The sequence below is a fragment of the Odocoileus virginianus genome, chromosome 3 (assembly GCF_023699985.2).
Source record: "Odocoileus virginianus isolate 20LAN1187 ecotype Illinois chromosome 3, Ovbor_1.2, whole genome shotgun sequence".
NCBI lineage: Eukaryota > Metazoa > Chordata > Mammalia > Artiodactyla > Cervidae > Odocoileus > Odocoileus virginianus.
In genome coordinates this window covers 13,903,418-13,921,267 of record NC_069676.1, presented here as the reverse complement: position 1 = coordinate 13,921,267, position 17,850 = coordinate 13,903,418, and the positions used below count along the sequence as shown (strand labels likewise).

Below are 17,850 nucleotides of genomic sequence, written 5' to 3'. Positions count from 1 at the left end.
GGCGTCTTAGATGCCTGAGGGCAATCCCGCTTGAGGTGCCCCTCCTTTCCACAGTAATAGCAAGCCCATCCCTTTTCACCTGGGTCCCTCTGGGCATTTCTCTCAGGCTGTTTAAGTACGGTTCTCATAGCCATTGCAAGGGTTTCCGCCTATTCCTTTGTCTTTCTCTGCCTTTCTTTTCCTCACATTCCCTTCCATAATAGACTGTCTCAGCCAGTTGTAACAGATTATCTTAAGACTGATTTGGTCCATACGCCCGTTTTGATAACTTACAGAGAATATCTGGAGCCGACTGAGTGAGAAATCTATCCTTTAAGATCACTTTTCCCTCTTCACTTTTAGGATCAATCTCAGTGTATCTGCGAAGGGCTTCTCTCCGTCTCTCTAGGGATTTACCAGGAGCTTCCTTCTCCTCTTGTTTTATGTCTGCCAGTTTGCCATAGTTTAAAGGCTTAGAACGCCTGAGTCCTTCAAGAATACATCTGACATAAATCACAGCAGGATCCTCTATGACCCACATCCCAGAATTTTAGAAATAAAAGCAAAAATAAACAAATGGGACCTAATGAAACTTAAAAGCTTTTGCACAACAAAGGAAACTATAAGCAAGGTGAAAAGACACTCCTCAGATTTGGAGAAAATAATAGCAAACGAAGCAACAGACAAAGGATTAATCTCAAAAATATACAAGCAACTCCTCCAGCTCAACTCCAGAAAAATAAATGACCCAATCAAAAAAATGGGCCAAAGAACTCAACAGACATTTCTCCAAGGAAGACATACAGATGGCTAACAAACACATGAAAAGATGCTCAACATCACTCGTTATCAGAGAAATGCAAATCAAAACCACAATGAGGTACCATTATACGCCAGTTAGGATGGCTGCTATCCAAAAGTCTACAAGCAATAAATGCTGGAGAGGGTGTGGAGAAAAGGGAACCCTCTTACACTGTTGGTGGGAATGCAAATTAGTACAGCCACTATGGAAAACAGTGTGGAGATTTCTTTAAAAGCTGGAAATAGAACTGCCATATGACCCAGCAACCCCACTTCTGGGCATACACACCAAGGAAACCAGATCTGAAAGAGACACGTGCACCCCAATGTTCATCGCAGCACTGTTTATAATAGCCAGGACATGGAAGCAACCCAGATGCCCATCAGCAGACGAATGGATGAGGAAGCTGTGGTACATATACACCATGGAATATTACTCAGCCATTAAAAAGAATTCATTTGAATCAGTTCTAATGAGATGGGTGAAACTGGAGCCCATTATACAGAGCGAAGTAAGCCAGAAAGATAAAGACCATTACAGTATACTAACACATGTATATGGACTTTAGAAAGATGGTAACAATAACCCTATATGCAAAACAGAAAAAGAGACTCAGATGTATAGAACAGACTTGTGGACTCTGGGAGAAGGCGAGGGTGGGATGTTTCAAGAGAACAACATTGAAACATGTATATTATCTAGGGTGAAACAGATAACCAGCCCAGGTTGGGTACATGAGACAAGTGCTCGGGCCTGGTGCACTGGGAAGACCCAGAGGGATCGGGTGGAGAGGGAGGTGGGAGGGGGGACTGGGATGGGGAATACATGTAAATCCATGGCTAATTCATTTCAATATATAACAAAAACTACTGTAATGATGTAAAGTAATTAGCCTCCAACTAATAAAAAAAATTAAAAAAAAAAAAGAATACATCTGACAAAATGACTCTGATCCCATCTTCCTTTTGCTGTGTTGTAGTCCCAGTCTGGTTCTGTAATTGGGACTGCCTGATTCCCAGTGGGGAGGGCGGTTATCTCATCCTCCCTATTTCCTATTGATTCATTACCAAGCCATTCATCTCCAAAAGCAACCGCTTTTCCCAAAACTCGACTCTTTGAGTCGGGAGTCAGCGTTTGTCCCAAGATATACATCACATCCTTCTAAGTAAGGTCATAAAGCTGAGTAACACCTTTAACAGCTCTAATATATTTTTGGGGGTCCTCTAAATAGTCTCCTAGATCCTCCTTGGTTCTTTGTGTTTCTTGATAAGAAAAAGGCTTATTAACTCTCATAGACTGATTGTTTCTCCCAGTGGGTATTTCATAAAGAGGCAACAGCTGTGTGTCTCTTCTTCAGTCTCTCTGGCTGCTCTGCACATATCCCAGGGATAGATTGGAGAAAACTGCTTTTCTTTATCTCTTTGTCTCCTGTCCTCCATCTCATCTAGCAAAGTAGGAGCTCAGGAGGGAGCTGAAGGAGTCACACCCAAATCTATACCCTTAGGACATAAGTCTGGCATATTTTGCAGAGAGAAAAAGGGCAACACATATGTTACTTCTACCCATTTTACTTGTTTTCTACAGAACCGGTCTATTTGTAAAACAGTATTATACTTAAAAGACCCTCCAACTGGCCACTGTTCGCCGTCCTCCAGTGGGTTCTGCAGACATGCAGTATCACATAGGAAGACCAGGTGTGTCTTCTTTAAGCCCTGGGAATCACATCTATCCCAGTTTTTCAGGATACAATTCAAAGGAGTGAGGCTGGAATTGTTAGCTCCCATCTGTAAGAGAGAAAAAAAGCGACCAGCGCCATTTTTCTACTGGAGGTGTCCCTCTCTGCTCTAGATGGGGGTGTAGACAGACTTTACACCAAAAGCTTTCCTTTTTTGGTCAGACTTAGTCTGTCCTTTACTGACGCAGATGCGTACTCGTCCCTCCCGGTTCTACCACCGAGACGGGGTGGGGATGCACCAGGGGTAGACCTGATGGCATCCCTGACTGACGTCCAGCTCTTCACCTCGCTTGCCTCTGATGCCACCCGGGGTGCAATCAGAGTAACTTTCCGGAATGCCTCCCAGGCTAAACTTCTGGGGGACACATTCGTCACCTGAGTGCCTGTGCGCGACCCTGAGTAATTCCTGACCACAGTAAGACCGATACGAACATGAAACTGAGATGTTTCTTCCAAGCCTCACCACACCGGTATGAGCCTCCTCTTATCCACTAAGAGCGTTACCAAATGAAGAAAAATATCCCTTGTAGTTCCAATCTGAGTAAACTTTAACCTCAGAGATGCTTTTGGAGCTACAGCTCCATCTAGTTTCTAAGCTTTCCATGCCTAGCGAGGCTAGGTGCTTCCTGACTACCAATCCAAGTTTGGGAACCTAAGCCATGGTACACATTAGCAACATAGATTACAAGCCCCTTGAAAGTCTATGATCCAATAGATTAGGTTGTACTTCTAATTTCCAAAGAGCTGTGAAATGGTCAAAGAGACTGAAAAGTTTGACCGAGAAAGGAGAGTCCGGTCCACACACTTTGCCCATTTCTGGTCTGTTCTTGAAGGAGACGTTGGGTGCCTCTTGGCATTGGCAGGTCGGTATAAACCCCCAACAGGTTTCTGCCATAAGCCGTATGAGGTCCCTACGGAACCGCAGAGCAGGGCTCCTCACTTGCTTCGTGCAGGGCATTTCATTCATTCACACAACCACACTGTAGAGTTAGTAAAGTACAGCGGAAAACGTGTTCGCTAGGAGAACAAAGAACTAGAGCTCCAAGCATCCTTACCTTGTCCTGAAGGATCCTGGATGAGCCCCCAAGATGAAAGGTTTTTTCTGAATCACACAAAGATGCTTGGGTTCTTGGCCTCCGGAGGAGAAGAATTCAATCCAGGGCCAGAGACAGGCTGGATCACTCAGAGCTTTTGTGTAATAAAGTTTTATTAAAGTATAAAGGAGATAGAGAAAGCTTCTGACATAGACATCAGAAGTGGGTAGAAAGAGTACCCCTCTCCTCTCTTGAAGGGAGTGAAGAGGAAAAAATTTTAGATCATAGAAGGACAAAGAAGGATAGAATATTCAGAATCATTTGGTCTGTATCTCTGCCACTTCTGTGCACACCTCAGATCGTTTTCAAGGGGACGAAACACACATATATGCAAATGCAAACAAGAACTTACTCATGAGGTATTATCAGTTGCTTTGGCCTTCTCAGGAAGGAGATATGGAATACACCTGCTTGTAGTTTTAATGTACGGATGGGGGAAAACCCACCACCACATCCACATCTTTCTACACTCTGTGCTTCAGGCAATTCACATAAACTTCAAACTCTATCCCAAACTCTATCCCATGCAGTATGTAAAGACTGCAGGAGCAAGAAAAGATAAATTGGAGAGAACGACATAGCAGGAGATGCCCAACCGAGAGACCAAGCCCTTTATCTAGGTTCAGCTGATGAGAAGATGGATCGGCATCTGATCCCTGCTCTGCTCTCAAAAAGGAAGATGCCCCTCATGTTGGCCCAGCTTATGCCCATGACCCCTCTGTCTCTCAGCCTGTGGAAAACTTGCAGGGCGTGTGCCAGACTGGTGTGCCAGACAAGGGCACACTTACAATCAGAAAGCAGGTGTGTATAAGGGAGTCACAGTGCTGAGATGCGAGCAGCCTGCCTTCCCCTTTTTACTGCTTCATGTCAGTCCCATGGAGGAGCTCTGGGGAGGCTCCTGTCCTGGGGTCTTCACCTGCCCCCCTCCATCCTGGTGAAAAACAATGACCATAAACATGTTTTTCCCCTTCCCTCTGTGATTGCATCATAGTCTGTGACTCTCAAACTTCAGGACTTGGGAGCAGAGAGGGAGATGTGGGGGAGAAAAGCCCATCCTGACACTGAGGGCTCTGCCCTCCTGTGTCCATGATTGATGTCCCTGCACAGAGCTCATGGTGGTTGTGTCAGACACAAAGGGAAACTTTTCTGCACTCTTGGTGAGAACATCAATTAGTGCAGCCATTAAAAAAAAAAAACAAGCCAGTATGGAGGTTCATCAAAAAATTAAAATTAGAACCACTGTAGGAACCAGCAATTCCACTTCTGGGTAAGTATCAGAAAAAAATGAATCCAGAATCCTAAATAATCATCTACACTCATATGATCATTGCAGGATCATTTCCAATAGTCAAGACATGGGGAAATGACCTAAATATCAAAAGATGAGTATATTTAAAAAGAGTGAGTTTATATTTTATGCATAGGTAGGTACAAACTACTACCATTTCACCTTTAAAATTATTTTATTAAATCTTCAATGTACAATAGCTTCTTTACACATGACCTAAATTTTTTTTAGAAGAATGATGTTAGGTCTTATTACACGGCATTTCTAGCTAGTAGTTTTTCAAAATGTTGGGGAAAATCTTGAAAAAAATTTTCACATGTCACCCAAAACTTTGAAATTTAACATTATCAAAGAAAGAGATGCTTCTATACTCTTGAACAGTGGCCACTGGAAAGACATTTCAAAAAGAAAGAATTGTGTCTCAAAAACATTTGTATATGATTTTTTCATCCAAGGAAGGTAATGTTTTTACATAATTAAGCCCACTCACAAAATAGCTCTCTGCACATGCTCTCATGCCTTGGGCCACATCACCAAATATTTATGCATGACTGAAATGAGAGTTTCCTTGACATTGTTATTTCCATAGCCTGAAGCTGTTCTGTTTCCTCCACGCTCTCATTCTCCCTGATTTATACAATCAAGCCCCTATCAAATAACAAGCTCAATATCGCCTTCTCCCCATAACCCCCACTTCCTTCATGGCCTCCTGGACAATAGTTTCCTCCACCATATGATCCTCCCATATTCCTCCTACCATTCAGTTTTCCACTCTTCAGTAACTCGTACTTTGAAGGTTTCGGCTTATAATTTCCCAAATTATTGCAATTCTGACTTCCATCGTTCCTTCCTCCGTAGCTGGTATAACCAGCTCTGCAGCCCCCATCCTGGTGGCCATGTCCAGGCCCTCCTCCATCGCAACCTTCTCGTCCTCCTCCATAACCAGGACTAACCCTCAAACTATCACCTCCTGGTCCTCCTCCATACCCATAGTCACCATCCCCAGATTCACCACCTCTTCCGCCTCCATCAGATCCTCCTCTAAAGTCCCTTCCTTGTCCTGCTTCAAAATTTCCACCACCATCATGCAAGTACAGAAAATCCACCCTACCTCCTCCCCTTCCTATTCTAGAATGCTGGAGTTCCTGCATTTCTTGTCTAGACAAGGCCTTTCTTACTTCTGCCTGATGACCATTGACAGTATGGTATTTCTGCAATACAAGCTTATCCACGGGATCGTGGTCATCAAAAGTCACAAACCCAAAGCCTCTTTTCCTTCCAGACTCCCTATCACTAATGATCTCAATGGCGTTGATTTTCCCATATTTCCCAAAGTAATCTCTAAGATGATGCTTCCCCGTGTCTTCCCCAATTCCACCAACAAACAGCTTCTTCACAGTGACAAGGGCCCCCGGTTTTCCATAGTCCTCTCTTGGGACAGCGCGTTTGGGGGCGACCCTTTTCCCATCGATGAAATGAGGTCTGGCCGCCATGGCAGCATCCACCTCAGCCATGGAGGAAAACGTGACAAAACCAAACCTTCTTGATGTCTGGCTGGCGGGGTGTCTTATGACCACACAGTCTGTAAGATATCCCCACTGCCCGTAGTAGTTGCATAGAGCTTCTTCTGTGGTTTCAGATCTCAAGCCACCAACAAAGAGTTTGCAGAATTCTTTATCTCTCTTATTCCTCGCCAACGGATCAGATGTTGACATTTTCTTCATCGCAGGCTTGGTTGCTTGAGCCATTTTTCTGAAGCTGAGGATGCTGAGGGAGATCTCAGAGACTAACAGGAACCTGACCAGTCCCGGCTCCCAGCTTCCGCTGCTCCGGAAACAGAGCCTCCAGGAAAACCTCCACGTCCGGGCCTCGGGAATGCTGTTACTGCCTCTGGAGCCTCTGCCGCCCTTGAATCTGTCTGGAGCAACTTTCAATTTTTCTGCAAAACATTATTTAACCGAGTGACCTTTCCTGATGCATATTACCTTCTCTATGTTGATTTCTTCTCATTTTTAATTCTATCTGCATTATTATCTATTTATTTTACACTGTTTTTCTCACAAATGGTATATTCAGTGAATAGATGACTAATGTGGACTTTAAAGTTTTACTCCGAGTTATTTACCTTTTGCTTTGCCCTTACAGGGACTTGCCTGGTGACTTCAATGGTAAAGAATATGCCTGCAGTGTGGGAGACCCAGGTTCCATCCCTGTGTGGGAAGATGCCCTTGAGAAGGGAAAGGTTGCCCACTCCAGTATTCAGAGGAGCCTGGCAGACTACAGTCCATAGGGTCACAAAGAGTTAAACACGACTGAGTGACTAACATACACACACATGGGGAAAGTGAAGCCAGAAAGGATAAAGGGAGGAAGAAATTAAAATTACTGACGATGAAAAGATTGGTGGTATGGTGGTTTAGTCACTAAGTTGTGTTCGACTCTCTTCAACCCTGTAGACGGGCTGTAGCCCGCCAGGCTCCTCTGTCCATGGAATTGTCCAGGCAAGAATACTAGAGTGGGTTGCCATTTCCTTCTCCAGGGGAAAGCCTAACTGAGGACGTATTGGAGCAGAAAACTTAATTGCAAAAAAAAAAAGAGAGAGAGAGAGAAAGAAAGAAAAAGACTCAACCATAGTGTAGGTAAAGAATTTTCCACAGAGGATAACAATTTAAACAAAGCAGAGCCAAGTATTGCTTCCATTTCTTGGTGATGTCGATTTTTTTTTTAATCTGTCCTGTTATTCCAAGAAAGTTTCAAATGCAAAACTATACAAAACCTTGAATATTTATTAACACTTAGGATATACCTTTCAATAACATAACTTTCTCTTGTAAGAGCTAACTCTAGGAAATTTCACCGAGAAAAGAATGCAAGTGGACACTGTTCCCATCAATATGGATGCCACACTTACCAGAACAGGCTGATCTGTGAAAGAGGCCGATGCTGGTTCCCCCTGATTCAAGAGCTGTCCTGTGACCCAATCCTGCGATGCAGACAGCCTGTAGCTTGCCAGAGAAAGCAGTGACTTCTGCCTCGGATTCCCCTTTTATGAAGGGAGTGGGTAACCCAATCACTGGATTTTTCAAAGACACACCCTATCTCAGATCAAAGGGATTTGAGAGATTCTACAGTCTTTATACACAAATGCAAAAATAGGAGGCTATTAACACTGTCAGAAACTATCCTGGATTAAAAAAATGGGACTTCCCTCATGGCGCCATGGATAAGAATCTGCCTGTTAAAGCAAGGAACACACGTTTGATCCCCAGTCCAGGAAGATTTTGCGTGCTGTGGAGCAACTAAGCCAGTGTGCCAGCTCAACTACTGAGCCCGCACTCTAGAGCCTGTGGTCTGCAAGAAGAGGAGCCCCAGTTCACTGCAATTGGAGAAAGCCCACACAGAGCAGGGAATACCCAGCACAGCCAAAAAAGAAGATAAGTGCTCGGGCCTGGTGCACTGGGAAGATCCAGAGGAATCGGGTGGAGAGGGAGGGGGAAGGGGGGATCGGGATGGGGAATACTTGTAAATCCATGGCTGATTCATGTCAATGTGTGACAAAAACCACTACAATATTGTAAAGTAATTAGCCTCCAACTAATAAAAATAAATGAAAAAATAAAATAAAAATGCAAGCTTAAAAAAAATGTTAATACATCCATGTATGGAGTGGTATTTGCAGTTTCTATCAACAAGTTAATCTTTCCTTTTACTCCCACTATGGATACAGCCAACAAAAATAGGAAGAGAAATTTCTATCTATATACAAAGATTTCCAGAAATTGATGTTATAAAAGCAAAAAGGAAAAATAGAGACCTTTTGAATGTTTATCAATAATTGTTGAGGTTGTTTTTTTGCTAAGTCCTGTCTGTGACTCTTTGTGAGCCCTTGGACTACAGCCCGCCAAACTCCTCTGTTTATGGGATTTTCCAGACAAGAATACTAGACTGAACTGCCATGTCCTTCTCCAGGGGATCTTCCCAACTCAGGGATCGAACCAAGGTATTCTGCTCCAAAATGTTTGTTGACAAGTCTGTAATGTCTATATCACACAGTCATTCTTTTAAAAGGTTAGTATTTTGTAAGTTTACCCTTCAACTAATTCCTGGTTAATGTTTGATGATTTTAATCACCTTACTCTTTTCTGATCCTTTTACCTAATTAGTCTGTCTACTCCCTTTACTTCACTGACTAGGGTTTAACACTTTTATTAATCCACTTTTTGTCTGGAAACCTGTCAGTCACAATCATACACACATTAGGATGTAGTTACACTAGTGATTACACTATAAATACTTCACTTAATAGTCTAATACAGATAATTATTTTTAGCACCTTTCCCAAATGCTAATAATACCTTAGAACACTTTCTTTTTCTTTCCATTTATTTTTATTAGTTGGAGGCTAATTACTTTACAATATTGTACTGGTTTTTGTCACACATTGACATGAATCAGCCATGGATTTACATGTGTTCCCCATCCCGATCCCCCCGCCCACCTCCCTCCCCATCCCATCCCTCTGGGTCTTCCCAGTGCACCAGCCCTGAGCACTTGTCTCATGCATCCAACCTGGACTGGTGATCTGTTTCACCCTTGATAGTATATTTGTTTCAATGCTGTTCTCTCAGATCATCCCACCCTCGCCTTCTCCCACAGAGTCCAAAAGTCTGTTCTGTACATCTGTGTCTCTTTTTCTGTTTTGCATATAGGGTTATCATTGCCATCTTTTTAAATTCCATATCTTAGAACACTTTAAATTCCATTTTAACTTGCTTGATTCTTCTATTACTGTTGTCATTGTTTTAATGCTACAGATATTTTAATGTCCCTGAGATAAACCTAGAAGGGCTTTATGAAACAAAATTTATTCATAATTATTTTGAAATTATCCTTTCTTTTCCTATTAATGCTTTTTGCATTCCTGGTTTTTAATATGGAATTATTTTACTTTGGACTTAACAACTCACTCTAGTATTTTGTCTAATTTCAATGTTGTTCACAATGAAGTTTTTGACTCAAGTTTTGACAGACATCTTTACTTGGGGCAATGTTGATGCTGGATATAAAACTCTAGTTGGATTTGATTCTTCTTAGCTTATTAAAAAATGGTGCTCACAGGACTTCCCTGGTGATCCATTGATTAAGACCCTGAGCTCCCAATGCAGGGGGCACAGGATTGAGCCCTGGTTGGGAAACCAAGATCCTGCATGCCTCTTGGCCCTATCCCCCCTGCCAAAAATGTATAAAAATAGTACTCTCTTGTTATCCATCTTATTTTGTTTTTCCGTAGACATCACCAATTAGCCTTTTTCTTGCTTGTTTGGCCTCTGTATTCTCTAAAAGTGTATTACCTTAACTTTGGCTTTTAGACAATATTTTAGCTCATTATTGTATCTTGTGTATATACAATATTTGACTCAGGATGTTGAGTTATTGCAACCACTGGGTGATGTCTTTTTAAACCATGCTCGTGTATTTTCACTTCTGATATCAATTTCTCCCCCACTTTCTCTCTACTTTCCTTTTCATCACATCTCATTTCTCTTCTAACTGTGTTCTGAGTTTTCCAAGATTATTCCCCTTGGGTTCTATTGGGATATTTGCTCTTGAACTGTCTTGCTATTTAGTAATCTGGTCTGTGCTGGGATTAATACATTCTTAGCTACTTAAGTTCTTCATTTCAGCTCTAACATAAACAGTATGCAACTTTAAGTTTTGAAAGAAAACAGTTGCTCAATGAGGATAAAATGGATTCCATTTAGTACAATAAATCTCAAGTAGATAAAGGAAATTTGTAACTTAGATCATATTAAAATATTTTAGGCATCTGTAGTCATCAAAATTCATCTGAAAACTTGAGCAGAGGAAGAGATTTGCATTACATATCTTAGTCAAGTACATCAAACTGAATACTGTAAATATAATAATCCTATCTGATGAAAAAAAATACTGAAAAAACACTGGAAAATGGGTCAAACTGTAGAATAGACATGCCATAAGAAAGTATAAGTTAATAGTTGGTATGAGTCTTCTCTTAGAACTGTCAGTCTTGTGAAATCTCAATGTAGGTCAAGAGTAATGGATCAGATTTCAAATTTAACTTTTGACTTAACAAGGGTTGTAATCATAAGACACCAGTTTTCAAGGCTCAGAAAGAAGAAAAGGATATAATGTTTTCTGATGTGGATGACATTTTGAAATATTTCTTTTTGTTTCTTTAAGGACAAATATTATCAAAACCAGTATCCTCTTTCAATTTATTTTCTTTAGTATGCTTTCTACAAAAGTTAAAATTACATAGGTCATATTGTTGTCTGGAGCACATGAGATCCCACCCATGATAAGGTCTGGAGGAGAAAACCTGACAGGCAAGGCGGATCAGGTTTTCAGGGATTCCGAAAAGCTGCCCCCAGGCTCACTTTAAAGATGATATCCGTCTTTCTGATGCTTGCTTCAGTAGACTACTCCCTAATTCCTGTGACACAGGCAGAAGGCCTTCCCCATCTCTTTCCAAATAAGAATCAATTTAGAACTTTAATCAATAAGTTTCCTGGGTGGTGGTATCTTATGAGATTATCCAGGATGAAAGGAGTGTTTAAATTTAAACTCCTTTGCTGGCATTCTAGTTTGATTAGCAAATGCCTCTATGCCCTTGGTACTAATATGCATGACTGCTTATAATACCCTAATCATAGAACAGCATAAAGAACCTGATCATATAAAGGCCCTAATAGACATAGAGCCCTTCGGGGAGTGAGGAAGGCCTATTAGAAAACACAAGAAAAAATTATTCTAAAAGTGGCTATTGGGTTAACCTTTGCTTGCTGTGTTTTTGCTCTTAATGTGCTATGGAAACCATTGTTAATATAGTTAAAGATCTAGAAAAATAAGAGCTTAGCCCTAGTGTGGTAACAATGAGATGGTTGTTAATTGTCAGCCAGGAGTGCTAGGCAGAGGCTGCCTCACTGAAGCTGCAGAGTCTGTGTGGGGTAAACCTCTTAGATAAATTCAACTGACAACTTCTGCAGAAGAATTGACTTTTATGTTAACAAGGTTATACTTCTACCATGTTGTGACATGCTGTACTGTTGCCCTATGAGACTGTAACGTTTCTGTTAAGGTCACCACAGAAACAGAAAATAGGTTTACATTCACCTGACTTGCATAAAATGTTAATAGGCCCCAAGGCCAGAAGATAATGTACAAGACCCTCATAAACAAAGAAGTACGCAGAAAACACCCTGGTTTCGTGAAGGACAAGCCGATGTAGTGTTAAACTATCTTCCCCTTAGAAATGTACTAACTTAGGGTGTAAAAGCTACAGTAAAAAATAAAGCATGGCCAGACCCTACTGCAAACACCCCCGTCTGGTCACTCTCTCTCTCTCTCTCTCTCTCTCTCTCTCTCTCTCTCTCTCTCTCTCTCTCTCTCTCGCCAACGCCGAGAGAGGGTACCCCTGAGGGTACCCCTGGATCCTGCTGGGGCTGGACCCCAGCATATTGTCATTTTCTATTTGTGCTGGCTGGATAAAGCTATGCTTGTTGGTCACTTTTTGTGTGTCCACTTGATTGGGCTAAAGGATACAAAGATAGCTGGTTAAGCTTTATTCCTGGGTGTGTTCTTGAGAGTATTTCTGGAAGAGATTAGCATTTGATTGTAGACTGAGTAAAAGACATCCAACCTCATCAGTGTGGGTGTTATCTAATCTCCTGAGGACCAAAAGAAATGGAACAAAAAGATGAAGGAAGGGTAATTCCACTCCCTCTTCCTGAGCTGCAATGCCCATCTTTTCCTGCCCTTGGACATCAGAGCTCCTGGTTCCCAGGCTTTCACACTTGGACTCAATTATACCACCAGATTTTCTGCTTCTTCAGCTTGGAGATGATCATTTATGAGACTTCTGCATCTCAAACCTATAAGACAATTCCTATAATAAATTTCCAGATACATATGAAAAGTTAAGGTTGACTCGGGTTTTTTAAATATTTCTTTAATTTATTTGGCTGCTCCAGGTCTTAGTTGTGTCATGTGGGATCTTCGGTTGTGACACATGTGATCTGGGTCCCTGACTAGGGGTCAAACCCGGGCCCCTTGCATTGTGAATACAGGGTCTTAGTCACTAGAGATTAAGTCCCTAACCCAGGTTTGTATTTCAGCTAGATAATTGTGTCTAGATCTCATGACTAGATAACAAGGAGAAAGGATTTGGAATCTTAAGCTGTAGTGGCTAATTTAATGTGTGAATAATTGATTGAAGGAATCAGATTATCTTTCAAGCTTCACTATAATTAGGGTTTTGACCATTGACACTGTAAGGGATCATTTACCTTTACCCTCTGCATCTAACATTCTGGAAGAGTCATAGTTGGGCTTAGAGGTACATACTTTCTTTGGGGTTTAAGGCAAGAAACACTCATATGTGGTGGTGTAGACATTCACCAGAAGACAATACAATGTCTTCATTGCAGTTTTAAAATTTAGCTATTATTTGACAATTGTACAAGTCTACTCATCTCCTGGAGAAGGAAATGGCAACCCACTTGAGCATTCTTGCCTGGAGAACCCCATGGACAGAGAAGCCTGCCTGGTAGGCTACAGTCCATGGGGTCTCAACGAATTGGACACAACTGAGCAACTTCACTTTCACTTTCACTCATTTCTTACTGTCTATGCATAGAGGCATTCAAAATATATTATACTATCTTCATTTTTAAATTAATTTATTTATTTTAATTGGAGGTTAATTACTTTACAATATTGTAGTGGTTTTTGCCATACATTGACATGAATCACCCACGGGTGTACATGTGTCCCCATCTTGAGCCCCCCTCCCACCTCCCTCCCCATCCCATCCCTCAGGGTCATCCCAGTGCACCAGCCCTGAGCACCCTGTCTCACGCATCAAACCTGGACTGCTGATCTATTTCACATATGATAATATACATGTTTCAATGCTGTTCTCTCAAATCATCACACCCTCGCCTTCTCCCACCGCGTCCAAAAGTCTGTTCTTTACATCTGTGTCTCTTTTGCTGTCTTGCATATAGGGTCATCATTACCATCTTTCTAAATTCCATATATATGCATTAATATGCTGTATTGCTGTTTTTCTTTCTGACTTACTTCACTCTGTATAAAAAGCTCCAGTTTCATCCACCTCATTAGAACCGATTCAAATGCATTCTTTTTAATATGTGAGTAATATTCCATTGTGTATATGTACCACAGCTTTCTTATCCATTCCTCTGCCGATGGACACCTAGGTTGCTTCCATGTCCTGGCTATTATAAACAATGCTGCAGTGAACATTGGGGTACACGTGTCTCTTTCAATTCTGGTTTCCTCGGTGTATTTGCCCAGCAGTGGGATTGCTGTGTCATATGGTGGTTCTATTTTCAGTTTTTTAAGGAATCTCCACACTGTTTTCCATAATGGCTGTACTAGTTTGCATTCCTACCAACAGTGTAAAAGGGTTCCCTTTTTTATTTTCTGGTTTGTCTATTTTATTTATCTTCTCAAAGAACCAGCTTTTAGTTTTCTTTATTTTTGCTATTTAGTTTCCTTTGTTTCTTTTTCATTTATTTCTGCCCTAATTTTTATGATTTCTGTCCTTCTACTAACCCTGGGGGTCTTCATTTCTTCTTTTTCTAGTTGCTTTTGTTGTAAAGTTAGGTTATTTATTTGATTTTTCTCGGTTCTCAAAGTAAGCCCGTATTGCTATGAAACTTCCCCTTAGCACTGCTTTTATTGAATCAATAGGTTTGGGGTTTTTGTGTTTTCATTTTCATCATTTCTATGCATATTTTGATTCCTTTTTTTTTCTTCTGTGATTTATTGGTTATTCAGAAGTGTGTTGTTTAGCCTCCATATGATTGCATTTTTACCAGTTTTTTTTCCTGTAGTTGACATCTAATCTTACCACATTGTGATTAGAAAAGATGCTTGAAATGATTTCAATTTTTTGAATTTACCAAGGCTATATTTATGGCCTAGGATGTGATCTTTCCTGGTGCATTTGAGAAAAAGGTGAAATTCATTGTTTTGGGGTGAAATGTCCTATAAATATCAACTAGGTCTAACTGGTCCATTGTATCATTTAAAGTTTGTGTTTCTTTGCTAATTTTCTGTCTAGTTGATCTATTCATACATGTGAGTGGGATATTAAAGCCTCCCACTATTATCATGTTACTGGGTTAATTTCCCCTTTCATACTTGTTAGCATTTGGCTTACATATTGTGGTGTCACTATGTTGGGTGCATATATATTTATAATTGTTATATCTTCTTCTTGGATTGGTCCTTTGATCATTATGTAGTGTCCTTCTTTGTCTCTTTTCATGGCCTTTATTTCAAAGTCTATATTACCTGATGTGAGTATTGCTACTCCTTCTTTCTTTTGGTCTCTATTTGGGTGAAATAGCTTTTTCCAGCCCTTCACTTTCAGTCTGTATGTGTCCCTTGTTTGCAGTGGGTCTTTTATAGACATCATATATAGGGGTCTTGTTCTTGTATCCATTCAGCCAGTCTTTGTCTTTTGGTTGGGACTTTCAACCCATTTACATTTAAGGTAATTGTTGATAAGTATGATCACGTTGCCATTTACTTTGTTGTTTTGGGTTCACGTTTATACAACCTTTCTGTGTTTCCTGTCTAGAGAAGATCCTATAGCATTTGTTGAAGAGCTGGTTTGGTGGTTCTGAATTCTCTCAGCTTTTGCTTGTCTGTAAAGCTTTTTATTTCTCCTTCATATCTGAATGAAATCCTTGCTGGGTACAGTAATCTGGGTTGTAGGTTTTTCTCTTTCATTACTTTAAGTATGTCCTGCCATTCCCTTCTGGCCTGAAGAGTTTCTATTGAAAGATCAGCTGTTATCCTTATGGGAATCCCCTTGTGTGTTATTTGTTGCCTTTCCCTTGCTGCTTGTAATATTTGCTGTTTCTGTTTGATCTTCATTAATTTGATTAATATCTCTTCAGGTGTTTCACCTTGGGTTTATCCTGTTTGGGACTCCCTAGGTTTCTTGGACTTGAGTGGCTATTTCTTTCCCCATTTTAGGGAAGTTTTCAACCATTATCTCCTCAGGTATTTTCTCATGGCCTTTCTTTTTGTTTTCTTCTTCTGGGACTCCTATGATTCGAATGTTGGGGCATTTGACATTGTCCCCGACATCTCTGAGGTTGTCCTCATTTCTTTTAATTCTTTTTACTTTTTTCCTCTTTGCTTCATTTATTTCCCCTATTCTGTCTTCCACCTCACTTAATCTATCTTCTGCCTTAGTTGTTCTACTGTTTGATCTCAGTTATTGCATTATTCATTATTAACTTTTTTTTATTCTTCTAGGTCCTTGTTTAACATTTCTTACATTTTCTCAATCCTTGTCTCTAATCTATTTATCTAAAACTCCATTTTGTTTTCAAGGTTTTGGATCATTTTTAGTATCATTATTCTGAATACTTTTTCAGGTAGACTCCCTATCTCCTCCTCTTTTGTTTGGTATGGTGGGCATTTATCCTGTTCCTTTACCTGCTGAATATTTCTCTGCCTTTTCATCTTGTTTAGATTGCTCTGTTTGGGGTGGCCTTTCTGTATGCTGGAAGTTTGTGGTTCCTCTTTATTGTGGAGGTTCCTCCCTGTGGGTGGGGTTGGATGAGTGGCTTGTCAAGGTTTCCTGGTTAGGGAGGCTTGTGTCAGTGTTCTGGTGGGTGGAGCTGGTTCTCTTCTCTCTGGAGTGCAATGAAGTGTCCAGTAGTGAGTTTTGAGGTGTCTATGGGTTTGGTGTGACTTTGGGCAGCCTGTATTTTAATGCTCAGGGCTATGTTCCTGTGTTGCTGGAGAATTAGCTTGGTATGTCTTGCTCTGAAACTTGTTGACTCTTGGGTGGAGTTTGGTTTCAATGTAGGCATGGAGGCTTTTGGATGAGCTCTTGTTGATTAATGTTCCCTGGAGTCGGGAGTTTTCTGGTGTTCTCAAGTTTTGGGTTTAAGCCTCCTGCCTCTGGCTTTCAGTCTTTTTTCAGCACTGATGACAAAACATTTAGGTTAATGGTGAAAAGATTCTCCACAGTGAGGGACACGCAGAGAGGTTCACAGAGTTACATGGAGAAGAGAAGAGGGAGGACGGTGATGGAGATGACCAGGAGGAGAAAAGGGGAAATCAAAAGGGGAGAGAGCAATCTAGCTAATAATCAATTCTGTATGTGCTCTCCACAGTCTGGAACACCAGAGAGGTCCACGGAGTTACACAGAGAAGAGAGAGGAGGGAGATAGAGGTGACCAGGAGGAGAAGAGGGGCAGTCAAAAGGGGAGAGACCAGACTAGCCAGTAATCAGTTCCCCAAGTGTTCTCCGCAACCCGGCACATCCAGAGAGATTCACAGAGTTAAGTAGAGAAGGGAAGGGGGAGGGAGAGATACAGGTGACCTGGGGGAGGAAAGGGAGAGTCGAAAGGTGAAATAGCAATCAAGGCAGTAATCACACCCCTAAGTACAAATGGGTACTGAAGATTAGATTCTCAAAAGTACAAAATTGATAACAAACGTCAAAAAGCAAAGATTAAAAATCTAGAGTAGGAGTTAGACTCTCAAAAATACAATATTAAAAATACAAAACAATATCAATCAAAAATTATAAAAATATATATGTGAAATTTGCTTTAAAATTAGGGTCTTTTTTTGGCAAGGTTATAAAATGTAGGTTATAAAAATGAAAATTAAAGGAGTAATAAAGAACTTAAAAATAAAAAATGAGAATAGCAAAAATATATCTAGGAATTTCTCTGGAGCTGTTGAGAGGCAGTGTGGGGTCAGTTCAGTTCCAGAAAGTTCCTTGCTCCAGCTTAAACTTCTTCTCAAGGTCTATAGGCCCCTTCCAATGCTTAGTCAATGCTAACTACAGGGTTTTACCTGTTGTACCTGTCGCTTCCAGAGCGCCTCCCTCTTTGTTTATATTGGCTTC

At 40.9% G+C, this 17,850-nt stretch overlaps 1 protein-coding gene and 1 pseudogene across 1 annotated transcript in view; one reads left to right on the top strand and one right to left on the bottom strand.

The window, feature by feature from the left end:
• The window catches only part of LOC139029629 (uncharacterized), a 66,579-nt gene that overhangs the window by 24,961 nt on the left and 23,768 nt on the right, over positions 1-17,850 (top strand). The gene's annotated exons all lie outside the window — the stretch shown is intronic.
• Positions 5,329-6,797, bottom strand: LOC110123931 (heterogeneous nuclear ribonucleoproteins A2/B1 pseudogene; annotated as a pseudogene).